A 16,113-nucleotide genomic window follows, 5' to 3' on the forward strand; every position below is an offset into this window, starting at 1 on the left:
AATTGATCTTTATTATCCAATTAATCCTTTAATAACATAGAATTCAATAAGAATTTATTTCAAAATACAGGTACATGTAAGAGAAGACAATGTTGTCTCTAGAGCTGAACTTTATAGATGTTATTTGCAATTGCATTCTCTGCTTTCAACCTGCCAAAATCAGCAATCAAATAAGGACTATATACATTTAATGTTTGACTTTAATCTTAGAAGGGATAAAAATGTTTCTACTGCTCATTTTAATCATTAAATTCAAGCTTTAAAATGCCAGTTTTCTGTGATCTCTCAAGGAACTAAATGACCTGCAGACTAAGTATATTAAAGCTTTCAAAATGCAGCAAACAGAAAGCTTTGATATTTCTGGCCACTTAGGAAGCATTAAGGTCCTCTTCTGTCATTGTTACTAGACTGCTATGTCCTTACTCCTCTACTCAGACTTTATGGAAGAGTATTTCTCTCCCATAGACTTTCAGATCACATTAGAAAGCTCATCAAGATAGCATTTTCAACCACTCCTGTCCTGCAAACATGAAAACATATCTACACAAATTTTCACAGTAGAAGCCCACACTGGTTTAAAAATCTGTCTTCTATTTTCAACAATCCAAACTTTATTTTTATGAGAACAGGACTTTATAGCCTGCAGGCAGTGTTAATCCAGCCTTTAATGCTAGCAGCTAGTAGCTGACTTCTATTTCTTTTCCCAGTGAAAAGAGATGTCAAAACTGTTAGGACCAAGGAAAGGTCTTGCAATGCTTCTTAGAAAAAACTTATCTTATTTCAGTAGGCCCAATTTCTTTAGGACAAGATACTAAAGGCAACCAGATACTGAGAATGAAATTACCAGCTCATTTTATCTCCAAGATATCAGGCCAGTTCTATGAGTACACTCTTACACAGAGCAAAAGAGAATCTGTTTTTGGCTCCTAGAAATAGAGGCATTAACATAGAAAAAGCTCCACTTTAAAACCTTTAACTTTTTATATTTTAAAATGCATTTGAAAATCCACAATTTAATGTCCTTAACAATAGAAAAACTCTCTCAACAGTATCGTTTTTTAATCATAAAATCATACAAATAGCTTTTTAATGAACTCTCGTAAATTAAATCAAGGATAATCTAATCACTGTTCCTATAGGTTAGTCTTAGGATGCTTTGATCCTTTCTCATATGTGTTGAGATTTGTTTTTAGAAATAGCATTTCAGGACATTAGTTATTTGTATTAAGAGATAAGATTGAATATCCTCATTTTATATCCTCTGAAACACAGGGTTAGGAAAAAATAAAGTATGAGTAACCTATAACTATAAAATTTCAAATATTTAAGTTAAAATACAAGGCATTAATATAATGGAAGTGTCTGCTCAAAAGCTTTCTCCTTTGAAAGGAGTCCCGCAATCACCGTATCTTACTAGCAGCTCACTAAATACTCGCCCAATTCTGCTTTGTTTCTCCTCACGGTGCTTACACTTCCATATTAGTACATTAATTATATGTGTATATAAGCAAGAAATAATATATTTTGTAACATAACTTTTTTGTGATAAATATATAAAATATTTTTTATATAAATAATAAAAAGGGCACTTGTTAGAGTGTTAGAAGAGCTTGAATGGCATGACAGTAAGATGCAATATATGGTTGTTAATTAGATATTGGTTTAAACAAACTATTCAAATATTATTAAGGTAAAATTAGTTTTCAGGAAGAAATGGAAATCATTACTTGATAAAAAATGTCAGGTTGTCAGGTTACAAAACACCATATAGTGTATGATCTCATTTTGGAAAAACAAAAAGAAAAATTAATATTGTACATAGTAAAAGAGAAGAAAGTATCTACAATAAGGTATTCAGAATGGTAATCATCTTTGAAAAATACAAGCATAATATTTTAATTTTACTTTCATTTACATGTATTTTCTTTCTACAATAAGCATGCACCTATGCTTATGTAATAACAAAAATTACTTTAATTTAAAATGGTAATCTATAAAGGAATATATTGATGCTTCCTAATGTTGAGCACATGAGTTCATTTTAGCATATACCTACTTTTCAGTGTATTTGAAATACTTCATATGAAAACATAAAATAAATTAAATGCTAAAATAATGTATCACTATATTACATAGTAGCTTGACAGATAATGGAAATTGAACACAACCAAATGGCAAAATTCCTTCTTTAAAAATAAATTTTTCTAAAAACATGAATTTGACAAAAGTTAAAATGACCCCCAATGATTAAATTACCTCTTATTATAGTATTTGATCAACAAATCATATATAATTCAGAAATTTAAGTTTAGATATGTTTTTTGAGTTTTTAAATAGAAAATTTAAATTCTGTCAAATAAAACAAATTAAATGAACTAACTATAAGCTAAGTGAAAAAGTATTGATTTACAAGAGAATGATTAGATTTTTAAATTCAACAAAACAGTTAAGTAGTTACCTAACAAAAAGGGCTGTAACTTAATAAGTTGAAATCAACATGAAAGTAAATAATGAATTTGATAAAAATACAAATACTATATTAATTCTACAATATATAGCTATATATGCATGTGTTAAGGTGCACATATTACTTAGGCTATATGAATATTTTTATTTTAAATATTAGTAAGTCTTTTGAAATGATGTACTAAATCCTATTATTTTTATTTTGGTATCATTAATCTACAATTACATGAAGAACATTATGTTTACTAGGCTTCCCCCTTCACCAAGTCCCCCCCACATACCCCTTCACAGTCACTGTCCATCAGTGTAGTAACATGCTTTAAAATCACTACTTGTCTTCTCTGTGTTGCACAGCCCTCCCTGTGCCCCTCCCTTGACACTATACATGCTAATCATAATGCCTCATTTCTTTTTCCCTACCCTTGTCCCTCCCTTCCCACCCATCCTCCCCAGTCCCTTTCCCTTTGGTAACTATTACTCCATTCTTGGGTTCTGTGATTCTGCTACTGTTTTGTTCCTTCAGTTTTCCTTTGTTCTTATACTTCACATATGAGTGAAATCATTTGGTACTTGTCTTTCTCTGCCTGGCTTATTTCACTGAGCATAATACCCTCTAGCTCCATCCATGTTGTTGCAAATGCTAGGATCTGTTTTTTTCTTATGGCTGAGTAATATTCCATTGCGTATATGTATCACATCTTCTTTATCCATTCATCTACTGATGGACATTTAGGTTGCTTCCATATCTTGGCTATTGTAAATAGTGCAGCAATATTTTTATGAGACATCCATAAAACATATAGTTTAGGAATCTTTTATTTCTCTTAAGCCATCTGAAAACAATAAAAGGATAGAGAATAAAAATTAAATTTAATATGGAATTAAAAAATATTTGCTCTGCAGACTGTTGGTCTTTCAATTAAAGCTTTGATTTTTATTATTTTTATTATTTTTGGGCTTACACGAAGTCCATAAATCACTTCACAGAAGACTTTTCAACAAACTAACATCAGCAATACTGTGAGACTCATCAAAAGAAGCTCATTTAACCATAGATTCTCAGAATTTGAAGGGACCTCAGAAATGAACTGATTCCTCCCATTCCACAAAACTTTCATGATTCTCTGTGACATTTATGCTAGTGATCATTCAGCATGCACTTGATTGCTCCTCATGATGAAAAGCTCACTACCTATTAAGGCATTGCATCCCATTTTTTTGTGAATGATTTGTTCATCATCATGTTAAAGACAAATATAATTACTTATAATGTTATCAGTTGAGGATTAAAAATAATTAACACACACCTGCACATCTGAGAATATTAAAAATATGTGAAGATATCTCTTCATATTAAAACATCTCAATTACTCCTCAGTAAAGTCCCTCTTAATTCTGTTCACCACTTACAGTATATCTTTCTGGACATTCTGTACTCCATTTCCATTGTTATTATAATTTTTCATGTAGAATTAATTACCACAGCTAGAGTTTAGTCTACTTACAATATCTTATAGTATATAAATTCAAGTTTCCATGTTCTATATACCATACCTAACAGTGCATTGTAATGTAATTAAGAAAATATTAATTTAATGTTTTTCATTTTGAAAATTGTTCCATATTTCTAAGTCTCACTGAGATTCTAGTGGCCTAAACTTTGAAATAGCTTGTTTGTACTGTTAGGAAGCCACCACTCTTCCATTCTTTGAGTAGTACATGTTTCTTGCCAAAGGAAAAAAAATGACCCTATTTTCAATACTGGTTATCTTTCAATAGAAAGTTTATAAAATCCACTGAGACATTTACAAATCCTCATTTCATCAACTAAACAATCCCTGTCCTTTTCATTTTGTGAATATTCCCAACCATATCTTAATTAAAATGTAGACCAATTATAGATAAAGAACAGTGCCTTATGGCATTCCATACTAAAAAATACAGACAGTAAGCTGTCTTATCTATGACTGTTCTCCAGCACGGAGCAGAATGTCTGCCATATGTAGACATTCAATAAATTTTTTTAGAGGATGGCTTTAAAAATCACTCTTACAGTGCTAACATGGATTATATCAACACTCTTAGGATACCATCATTTACCAACTAATCATTCACCAATTATACTAGGGTATTCCACATATTCCTAAGAACTACCCCTAATTTCACAACATTCATCCTTCCCTTTATCCAGTTAGCCAACATTACAACTTAATTTCTGCCATTTCATACTTCTCCATATTCATATACTTCATATAATTTCACAGACACATGCATGACACACACATTTTATATATAATAATGGGATAATATTAAATACCTTGAAGAAATTTCTCCAAGGCAATTAATATAGCCCTAAAGTATTCCTTTAATGGCTGCATAAAACTTTATGGTATATTTACTTAAACTATCTCCAACTGATGGGTATTTGCTTTCTCTTAAAACAATACCACAAAAACTGTCTCTTAAAACAATACTGAGAAACTGAAAGTGGTTTTAATTCCATGGGGTAGATTCTCTGAGAAATTACTTGTCAAAAAGTATGTGTATTCTTATATTTAATCAATATTGAGAGACTGCTTTTCAAATTGGCTTTAACAATTCACATTTCACCCAGGAATTAAGAATATTAAGAATTAACTATAGGTAAAAATGTAACAACATACAAATTTACCAAGATTTAATCATGAAGAAATGGAAATCTGAACAGAGCAATTATTAATAGGGACATTGAATCAATAATCAAAAATTGCCAAACAAAGAAAAGTCCAGACACAGATGAATTCTACCAAACATTTAAAGAAGATTTAATACCAGTTCTCCTAACTTCTAAAACGTTGAAGAGGAATTCTTCCAAACTTATTTTTTGAGGACAGCATTACATTGATACCAAAGCCAAATAAAGACTACTAAAAAAAGAAATTATAGGTGAATATCCCTGATAAAGATAGCTACAAAAATCCTCAACAAAATTTCAGGAAGTCAAATTTAATCGCACATTGAAAGGGTCATACACCATGATAAAGTGGGATTTATCTGTGGGATATAAGGATGGTCTAACATATGCAATTAATCAATGTAACACCATATTAGCAGAATGAAGGATAAAAACTATGTGATCATTTCAATAGTTGCAGAAAGAGTATTTAACAAAACTCAACATATTTCATGATAAAAACTCTAAAAAATTAGCTTTATATATCAACGTATAAAGGTCATGATGACAAGCCTACAGCTAACATCATACAAAATGGTGAAAGGCTTAAAGCTTTTTCTATAAGATCAGGAACAAGACATGGGTCCCCACTCTTGCCACGTCTATTCAACAGAGTACTGAAAGTTCTAGTTAGGGCAATTAGGCAGGAAAAATAAATAAAAAGACTCCAAATCAGCAAGGAAGAAGTAAAGTCACTTCTGTTTGCATGATATTATACATAGAGAACCCTAAAGTCTCCACAAAAAAACAAAAAACAAAACTGTTAGTCATGATAAATGAAATCAGTAAAATTTCAGGAAACAAAATTAACATGCAAAACTCAGTTGAGTTTCCATATAGTAATAATGAACTACCCAAAAAAGGAATTAAGAAAAGAATCCCATGTACAATTGCATCAAAAAGAATAAATTAGTTAGGAATAAATTTAACCAAGGTGTTTAAAGATGTATATACTGAAAACTATAAAACGCTAATGAAAGAAGCTGCAGAATATTTAAATAAATGAAAATATATCCAATGTTCATGGATCAGAAGAATTAATATTGTTGAAATGTCCATACTGCCAAAGAAATATACAGATTAAGAATTCAACAATTCCTATCAAAATTCCAATGGCGAGCTGATTGGATTAAAGACTGTGGCATGAGAGGTGAGATAGAGGCTTCCTTCTAAAACCACAAATAATACAAAAATATAATTAAAACACCTAATCCTGAAAGAGGAACAGGAAAGAGGGCTGTGCCAAACTGCATACTCCTGGAGAAAAGAATAAACCTCACAGAACAGGGTAACGTACTAAAGCCATGGCCTGGCGGGACACAAGCGCTTCCCCCACCCCAGCTCAAGGATGGGAGGAAGAGAAACAGACAGGGGAGGGAATGGAGTCCTGGGACAGCTGAATACCTAATTCTGGAGATCTGCTTTGGGAGCACAAACCTACATTTCATGGTGCTTTCATGGTACTCTCGTGATTAGTGAGGTTGGAAAGCTAAGAAGGGCAGAATACCTGAAGAGACTGAGATTCCAGCTGTTTGTGGAGAACAGGGATCCATATCTGGCTGCTCTGGGACAAAAGAAAGGTGGGCAGTCTGAGAGACTTCCTGATAGCAAGAGTGCTGCTAAAGGGGCAAGGATTGCACAGAGCTTACTGCTCAGGAGAAATGACAGGTAGACAAAATTGTCCAGGTGCACTCTGCCCAGCAGGTTGGGAACTTTCACCATCTTCAGATGCTCTAGCTCCCTGGCTGGCTACACAGCTCCAAGGTCCCCCTCAATGATACACAGCCTACTGCACCTTTCTCCCGGCCAACCCCAACTGGCTTGCAAACCAGCAAATCCTACACTGGCATTAGGCCAGCCAGAGGGAAGCCCCATGTAAAGCAACTACAAATGCAAAGCACAGAGGCTTATACCTGTGTGCTGGGCCCACTGGTTCTGGCAGTGGAGCGAGGCAGAGCAGCCTGAAAGCAGGAAACAGCTCTTTCCTCCCTCTAGGCACCAGTGCCACACCCCCGTGTCCCCTGACATTGCTTCAGGCACTGAGCAGCTCCAGAGAGAAGAGCTTCTGTGCACTAAAGGGCACTATATACAAACATGAAATGACAAAGGAACCTGGTACAAAGTAAGATTGTGAATACAGCAGCTGAGAAAGTTTCAAATGAAATCGACCTCATGAATCTTCCTGAAAAGGATTTCAAAGTAAAAATAATTAACACGAGCATGGAGGTACAGAAAAATATTCAAGAATTTAGGAATGAATTCTGGTCAGAGATCCAATCATTGAAAAGCACTATGAAGGGTATTAAAAACAGATTAGATATGGTGGAGGAGATGATAAATGAAATAGAAACTAGAGAGGAGGAATACAAAGAAGCTGAGGCACAGAGAGAAAAAAGGATTCCTAAGAATGAGAGAATATTGAGAGAACTGTGTGACCAATCCAAACAGAACAATATTCACATTGTAGGGGTACCAGAAGAAGAAGAGATAGAAAAAGGGATAGAAAGTATCTTTGAGGAGGTAATTGCTGAAAACTACCCCAATCTGGGGAAAGAGAAGTCTCTCAAGCCATGGAGATCCACAGATTGCCCAACACAAAGGAACCAAGGAAGGCAACACCAAAACATACAGTAGTTAACATGGCAAAGATCAAGGATAAGGACAGACAATTAAAAGCAACCAGAGAGAGAAATAAGATCACATACAAAGGAAAGCCCATTAGGCTAACAACAGACTTCACAGCAGAAACCTTACAGGCCAGAAGGGAGTGGCATGATGTATTTAATGCAATGAAGCAGAAGAGTGTCGAACCAAGAATACTTTATCCAGTAAGATTATCACTTAAATTTGAAGGAGGGATTAAACAATTTTCAGATAAGCAAATGCTGAGAGAATTTACCTCCCACAAACAGTCTCTACAGTATATTTTGGAGGGACTACTATAGGTGGAAGTGTTCCTATGGTTCAATAGCTGTCACTAGAGGTAACAAAACCACAGTAAAGAAAGTAAAACATGGATGGAGCTAGAGGGTATTATGCTCAGTGAAATAAGCCAGGTGGAGAAAGACAAGTACCAAATGATTTCACTCATATGTGGAGTATAAGAATAAAGGAAAACTGAAGGAACAAAACAGCAGCAGAATCACAGAACCCAAGAATGGACTAATAGTTACCAAAGGGAAAGGGACTGGGGAGGATGGGTGGGAAGGGAGGGATAAGGGTGGGTGAAAAGAAAGGGGGCATTATGATTAGCATGTATAGTGTCGGGGGGGGCACAGGGAGGGCTGTGCAACAGAGAAGACAAGTAGTGATTTTACAGCATCTTACTATGCTGATGGACAGTGACTGTGAAGGGGTATGTAGGGGGGGACTTGGTGAAGGGTGGAGCCTAGTAATCATACTGTTCTTCATGTAACTGTAGATTAATGATACCAAAAGAAAGAAAGAAAGAAAGAAAGAAAGAAAGAAAGAAAGAAAGAAAGAAAGAAAGAAAGAAAGAAAGAAAGAAAGAAAGAAAGAAAAAGAAAGAAAGAAAGAAAGAAAGAAAGAAAGAAAGAAAGAAAGAAAGAAAGAAAGAAAGAAAGAAAGAAAGAAAGAAAGAAAGAACAGTTAATTACTAAGCAAATGCAAAATTAAATGAACTATCCCAAAAGTCAATGAAGGGACAGAAAAGAGGATAGAATATGATATCTAATATATATAAAGAATGGAGGAGGAAGAAAAAGCAGGAGAGAAAAAAAGAACCTTTAGATTGTGTTTGAAATAGGATATTAAGTGAGTTAAGTTATACTCATAGAAAGTAAGGAAGTTAACCTTAAACCTCTGGTTACCATGAATCTAAAGCCTGCAATAGCAAAAAGTACATACCTATCGATAATCACCCTAAATGTAAATGGTCTGAATGCACCAATCAAAAGACACAGATTCACTGAATGGATAAAAAAACAAGACCCATCTATATGCTGCCTGCAAGAGACTCACTTAAAACCCAAAGACATACACAGACTAAAAGTGAAGGGATGGAAAAAGATATTTCATGCAACTAATAGAGAGAAAAAAGCAGGAGTTGCAGTACTTGTATCAAACAAAATAGACTTCAAAACAAAGAAAGTCACAAGAGACAAAGAAGGACATTACATAATGATAAAGGGGTCAATCCAACAAGAAGATATAAGCATTATAAATATCTATGTGCCCAACACAGGAGCACCTATGTATGTGAAACAAATACTAATAGAATTAAAAGGGGAGAAAGAATGCAATGCATTTAACACTCTACTCACTCTGAAGGATAGATACACCAGGCAGAAAATAAGTAAGGACACAGAGGCACTGAACAACACATTAGAACAGATGGACCTAACAGACATCTACAGAACTCTATACCCAAAAGCAGCAGAAAACACATTCTTCTCAAGTGTACATGGAACATTTTCAAGAATACATCACATACTAGGACACAATAAGAGCCTTTGTAAATGCAGAAAGATTGAAACTGTACCAACTAGTTTCTCAGAACACAAAGTTTTGAAACTAGAAATAAATTATGCAAAAAAAATGAAAAATACCACAAAAACATGGAGGCTTCACAACATGCTCCTAAATAACCAATGGTTCAATAAATAAAAATAGAGATCAAGCAATATATGGAGACAAATGAAAACAATAATTCAACACTGCAAAATCTGGGGAATGCAGCAAAGGCTGTGCTAAGAGGAAAGTATATTGCAATACAGGCCTACCTCAGGAAAGAAGAACAATGCCATATGAACAGTTTAAATGCACAATTAACAAAACTAGAAAGAGAAGAAAAAATGAGGCCCAAAGTCAGTAGAAGAGGGACATAATATAGATTAGAGCAGAAATAAATAAAACTGACAAGAATAAAACAATAGAAAGAATCAATGAAAGCAAGAGCTGGTTTTTCAGGAAAATAAACAAAAGAGATAAATCCTTAGCCAGATTTATCAAAAAAACAAAACAAAACGAGAGTCTACACACATAAACAGAATCAGAAATGAGAAAGGAAAAATCACTATGGACACCACAGTAATACGAAGAATTATTAGAGAATACTATGAAAAACTATATGCCAACAAACTGGACAACCTAGAAGAAATAGACAACTTTCTAGAAAAATACAACCTTCCAAGGCTGACCCAGAAAGAAACAGAAAATCTGAACTGACCAATTACCAACAGTGAAATTGAACTGGTAATCAAAAACCTACTTAAGAACAAAAGCCCTAGACCAGATGGCTTCACCGCTGAATTTTATCAAACATTTAGTGAAGACCTAATACCCATCCTCCTTAAAGTTTTCCAAAGAGTAGAAGAAGAGGGAATACTTCCAAACTCATTCTATGAGGCCAGCATCACTAATACCAAAACCAGGCAAAGACAACACACACAAAAAAATTACAGACCAATATCCCTGATGAACATAGATGCAAAAATACTCAACAAAATATTAGAAAACTGAATTCAAAAATACATCAAAAAGATCATCCATCATGATCAAGTAGGATTTATTCCAGGGATGCAAGGATGGTATAATCGAAAATCCATCAACATCATCCACCACATCAACAAAGAGAAGGACAAACATCACATGATCATCTCCATCGATGCTGAAAAAGCATTTGATAAAATTCAATATCCATTCATGATGAAAACTCTGAACAAAATGGGTATAAAGTTCAAGTACCTAAACATAATAAGGGACATATATGACAAACCCACAGCCAACCTTATACTTAACAGCGAGAAGCTGAAAGCTTTTCCTTTAAGATCGGGAACAAGACAAGGATGCCCACTCTCTCCACTTGTATTCAACATAGTACTGGAGGTCCTAGCCATGGCAATCAGACAACACAAAGAAATAAAAGGCATCCAGATTGTCAAGGAAGAAGTTAAACTGTCCCTGTTTGCAGATCACATGATATTGTACATAAAAAACCCTAAAGAATCCATTCCAAAACTACTATATCTAATATCTGAATTCAGCAAAATTGCAGGTTACAAAATTAATACACAGAAATCTGTTGTATTCATATACACTAATGATGAACTAGCAGAAAGAGAAATTAAGAAACAATTCCATTCACAGTTGTATCAAAAAGAATAAAATACCTTGGAATAAACCTAACCAAGGAAGTGAAAGACCTATACTCTGCATACTAAGACAATCATGAGTGAAATTAAAGGAGATACCAATAAATGGAAACACATCCTGTGCTCATGTATAGGAAGAATTAATATTGTTAAAAAGGCCATCCTGCCAAAAGCAATCTATAGATTCAATGTAATTCCTATCAAAATACCAAAAGCATTCTTCAGCGAACAAGAGCAAATCATTCCAAAATTCATATGTAATCATAAAAGACCCCAAATAGCCAAAGTAAGCCTGAGAAGGAAGAATAAAGCTGAGGGATTATGCTCCCCAACTTCAAGCTCTACTACAAAGCCACAGTAATCAACACAATTTGGTAGTGGCACAAGAACAGAACCATAGACCAATGGAACAGACTAGAGAGCCCTGATATAAACCCAACCATATATGGTCAATTAATATATGATAAAGGAGCCATGGACATACAATGGGGAAATGACAGCCTCTTCAACAACTGGTGTTGGCAAAACTGGACATATACATGCAAGAAAATGAAACTGGATTATTGTTTAACCCCATACACAAAAGTAAACTCGAAATGGATTAAAGACTTAAATGTAAGTCATGAAAACATCAAACTGTTAGAAAAAAACATAGGCAAAAATCTCCTGAATATAAACATGAGCAACTTCTTCCTGAATGCATCTCCTCGAGCAAGGGAAACAATAGCAAAAATGAACACATGGGACTACATCAAACTAAAAAGTTTCTGTATGGCAAAGGACACAACCATACAATAGAACAAAAAGGCATCCTAGAGTATTGGAGAATATATTTGTAAATGACATATCCAACAAGGGGTTAACATCCAAAATATACAGAGAACTCACACACCTCAACACCCAAAGAGCAAATAACCCTATTAAAAATGGGCAGAGGATATGAAGAGACAATACTCCAAAGAAGAAACTCAGATGGCCAACAGACATATGAAAAGATGCCCCACATCACTAATCATCATGCAAATGCAAATTAAAACTACAATGAGGTATCACCTAACACCAGTAAGGATGGCCAGCATCAAAAAGACTAAGAAAAGCAAATGCTGGCAAGGATACGGAGAAAGGAGAACCCTCCTACACTGCTGGTGGAAATGTAAACTAGTTCAGCCATTGTGGAAAGCAATATGGAGGGTTCCTCAAAATACTAAAAATAGAAATACCATTTGACCCAGAAATTCCACTCCTTGGAATTTACCCAAAGAATATAACTTCTCAGACTCAAAAAGATATATGCATCCCTATGTTTATTGCAGCACTATTTACAATAGCCAAGATATGGAAGCAACCTAAGTGTCCATCAGTAGATGAATGGATAAAGAAGAGGTGGTACCTATACACAATGGAATACTATTCATTCCTAAGAAATAAATCCTATCATTTGCAGCAACATGGATGGAGCTGGAGGATATTATGCTCAGTGAAATAAGCCAGGCGTTGTAAGACAGGTGCCAAATGGTTTCTCTCATTTGTGGAGTATAACAACAAGGCATAAGTGAAGGAACAACATAGCAGCACACTCAGAGACTCCAAGAAGGGACTAATGGTTACCAAAGAGGAGGGGTGTCGGAGGGTGGATCGGGAGGGAGGGAGATGGGGATTGAAGGGGTATTATGTTTAATACACATGGTTTGGGGGGTGATGGGGATAAAACAGTGTAGCACAGAGAAGGCAAACAGTGAATCTGTGGCATCTTACTACACTGATGGACAGTGACTGCACTGGAGTATGGGTGGGGACTTGTTAGTATGGGTAAATGTAGTAACCACATTGTTTTTTCATGTGAAACCTTCTTAAGAGTGTATATCAATAATACCTTAATAAAAAATTAAAAATATTCCAATGGCATTTTTCACAAAAATAGAAAAATCTTAATTCATATGGGAGTACAAAAGATTCCAAATAGCTAAAGCCATCTTCAGCAAGAAGAACAAATCTGGAGGCATATTTCCTGATTTCAAAATGTACTACAAAGCTATAGTAATCACAACAGTATGGTATTAGCATAAAGACAGACATATAGATCAATAGAAGAGAATAGTGAGACCAAAAATAATCCCATGCATATATGGTCGACTAATTTTCCACAAACGTGACAAGAATACACAATGAGGAAAGGTTAGTATCATTAATAAATGATGATGGGAATACTGGATATCTATGTGCAAAAGATGAAACTGGACCCTTATATCATACACACACACTCAAAATTCTCAAAATGGATTAAAGTCTTAAATGTACAACCCAAAACCATAAAACTAGAAGAAAATACAGGGAAAAGCTCCTTGACATTGGTCTTGGCAATGATTTTTTTTTTTTGCATCTGATGCCAAAAGCACAGGTACCAGAAGCAAAAATAAGTAAGTGTACTACATCAAACTAAAATGTTTCTGCACAGCAAGGAAGCAACGAAATGAAGAAGCAGTGAGTGCAATAGGAGAAAATATTTTCAAACCATATATCCTATGAGTTAATATATATAGGGAATTTTTACAACTCAATGGCAGAAAGACAAAAACAAAAAAAAACAAAAAACAAATAGCATGATTGAAAAATAGAGCAAAGGACTTAAGTAGACATTTTTCCAAAGAAGACAGTCGGTCAAGAGGTAAATGAAAAAAAACTCAACATCATGAACCTTCAGAGATACAAATAGAAATCACAATGAGATAAACCCTCACATAAAACAAAAGACAATAGACAACAATGTTGGTGAGGATTTGGAGTAAAGGGAACACTTGTGCACTTGGGAATGTAAATTAGTACAGCTATATTGAAAACAGTATGGAGGTTCCTCAAAAAGTAAAAATAGAGATGCACTAATCCAGCAATTCCATTTCTGGGTATATACTCAAAAGGTATGAAATCACTGTTTTGAAAAGATATCTATACTTCTATGTTCATTGCAGCATTGTTCACAGTAGCCAAGATATGGAAATAATCTGAGTTTAAGGATGAATGGATAAGGAAAATGTCACACACACACAGACAGAAGAATATTGTTCAGCCTTAAGAGAGAAGGAAATCTGGCCATTTATGACAACTTGGATAAACCTGGAGGGCACATGCTAAGTGAAATAAGCCATAGAAAGGCAAATACTGCATGGTATCACTTATATGTGAAATCTTAAAAAGCTGAATTCATAGAAACAGGGAACAGATTGGTAATTGCCAGGATCTGGGGTGGAGGGAATGGGGACTAAAGGTACAAACTTTCAGTTACAAAATGAGTAAGCTCTGAGGATCTAATGTACAGTATGGTGATACAGTTAATAATAATGTATCATATACTTATAATTTGCTAAGAGAATGGATTTTAAGCATTCTCACCCCCCAACAAAGGTAACTGTGTATGTGTATACTAATAGTTGTAATTATTTCATAAGGAAGACATATTTCAAATCATGTGTACTTCAGAAAATATAGTTTTATTTGTCAATTATATTTCAATAAAGCTGGGAAAAATAATTTACAACAGTCTTTCCATGCACTGTAACTCTCAGTAGGTATCCCTAATTTTCTGTTTGACAAAATGATAGATATTATATTTATCATATATAAATATATGACCAAATAGAGTTACCTGCCATTTGGATTTACTCTTTTTTAAAACTGCTATGCATTACTGTTTGCTCAGTTTGTAAGAACATATGATGGCTGACTTTATGTATGAATCTGACTGGGCTATGATGTCCAGTTATATGGCCAAATGCCAATCTAGATTTTTCTGTAAATGTATTCTCTCAGTCTATATCTATATCTATAGTTATTATATAGTTTTAATGCTTCTGTCTAATACAAAACAATTTCAGTGAAAGAGATGGAAAATCTTCTGGTTTTTTCATGCTTTACAGATAGTGTTACAAAGTCTTAAAATTGCTGATTTTATATATATATTTTGCTGTTATAGTTAATAATGTATGTAGTCAAGCCCCTCTTTTCAAATTTTCATTACTTTAGTATTTTTAGTCTTGAGTAAAGAGATATTTCTTGCCCCTAAATTGTACACATAGAATCCAGATTTTCTTGCCAACCTTCTATTTTACTTTTTACATTTCTGTTTTTTAATTCAACTTGGCATGTTTTTATTTATGATGTAAAATGGGTTGTTTCATTTTGGATTCTTTGAGAAGTAGACACCAAGACAGACTTATATACACAAGAGGTGTCTTGGGGAAACTCCTGTGAAGGGAAAGAGGAATGGAAGCAGGAGCAGGTGTTGACTTCAGACCATAATACATATGGTTCCGATACACATGAAAGGTGAGAAATGCACTCATTCAACCCACAAAAGACAGATCCCTGTGTCACTTCTCTTCAACAGGACTCCCACAGACCCTTGAGTCCTCACTGGCCTCTCAACCCTATTAGGACTCAGCAAAAAGAGTGTCATTGGGAGGGGAGTGACCAGAATCTGACTTCACCTTCCCTGGTTCCCAGAATCCCTGTGCCCCACACCCTTGCAATTCATCAGTTTTCACACTTTATTCAGATCCTTTCAATGCACAGCCTATTCGATAACTTCCTTTATAGCTACCATCATTATTCGGGTATCTGCCTTCCTTCTCTTTATCATTTGAAGTTGTACTGTAAGAATTAAATTTTTGAAAGGTTCTAATTTCTTTTGCACTGACATCTCCTCTAAAATCTCTTCCCATGAAATAATTTGTACTAAAGTCAAATTTCCTAAACCCTTTGATCTGATTTTGCCTGACTTGGCATCACTATCTGCCATATGCGAGATGAAGTAAAAAAGTTTAGACT

Source organism: Manis javanica, chromosome 8 (genome assembly GCF_040802235.1).
Source record: "Manis javanica isolate MJ-LG chromosome 8, MJ_LKY, whole genome shotgun sequence".
In the NCBI taxonomy this organism is placed as follows: Eukaryota; Metazoa; Chordata; class Mammalia; order Pholidota; family Manidae; genus Manis; species Manis javanica.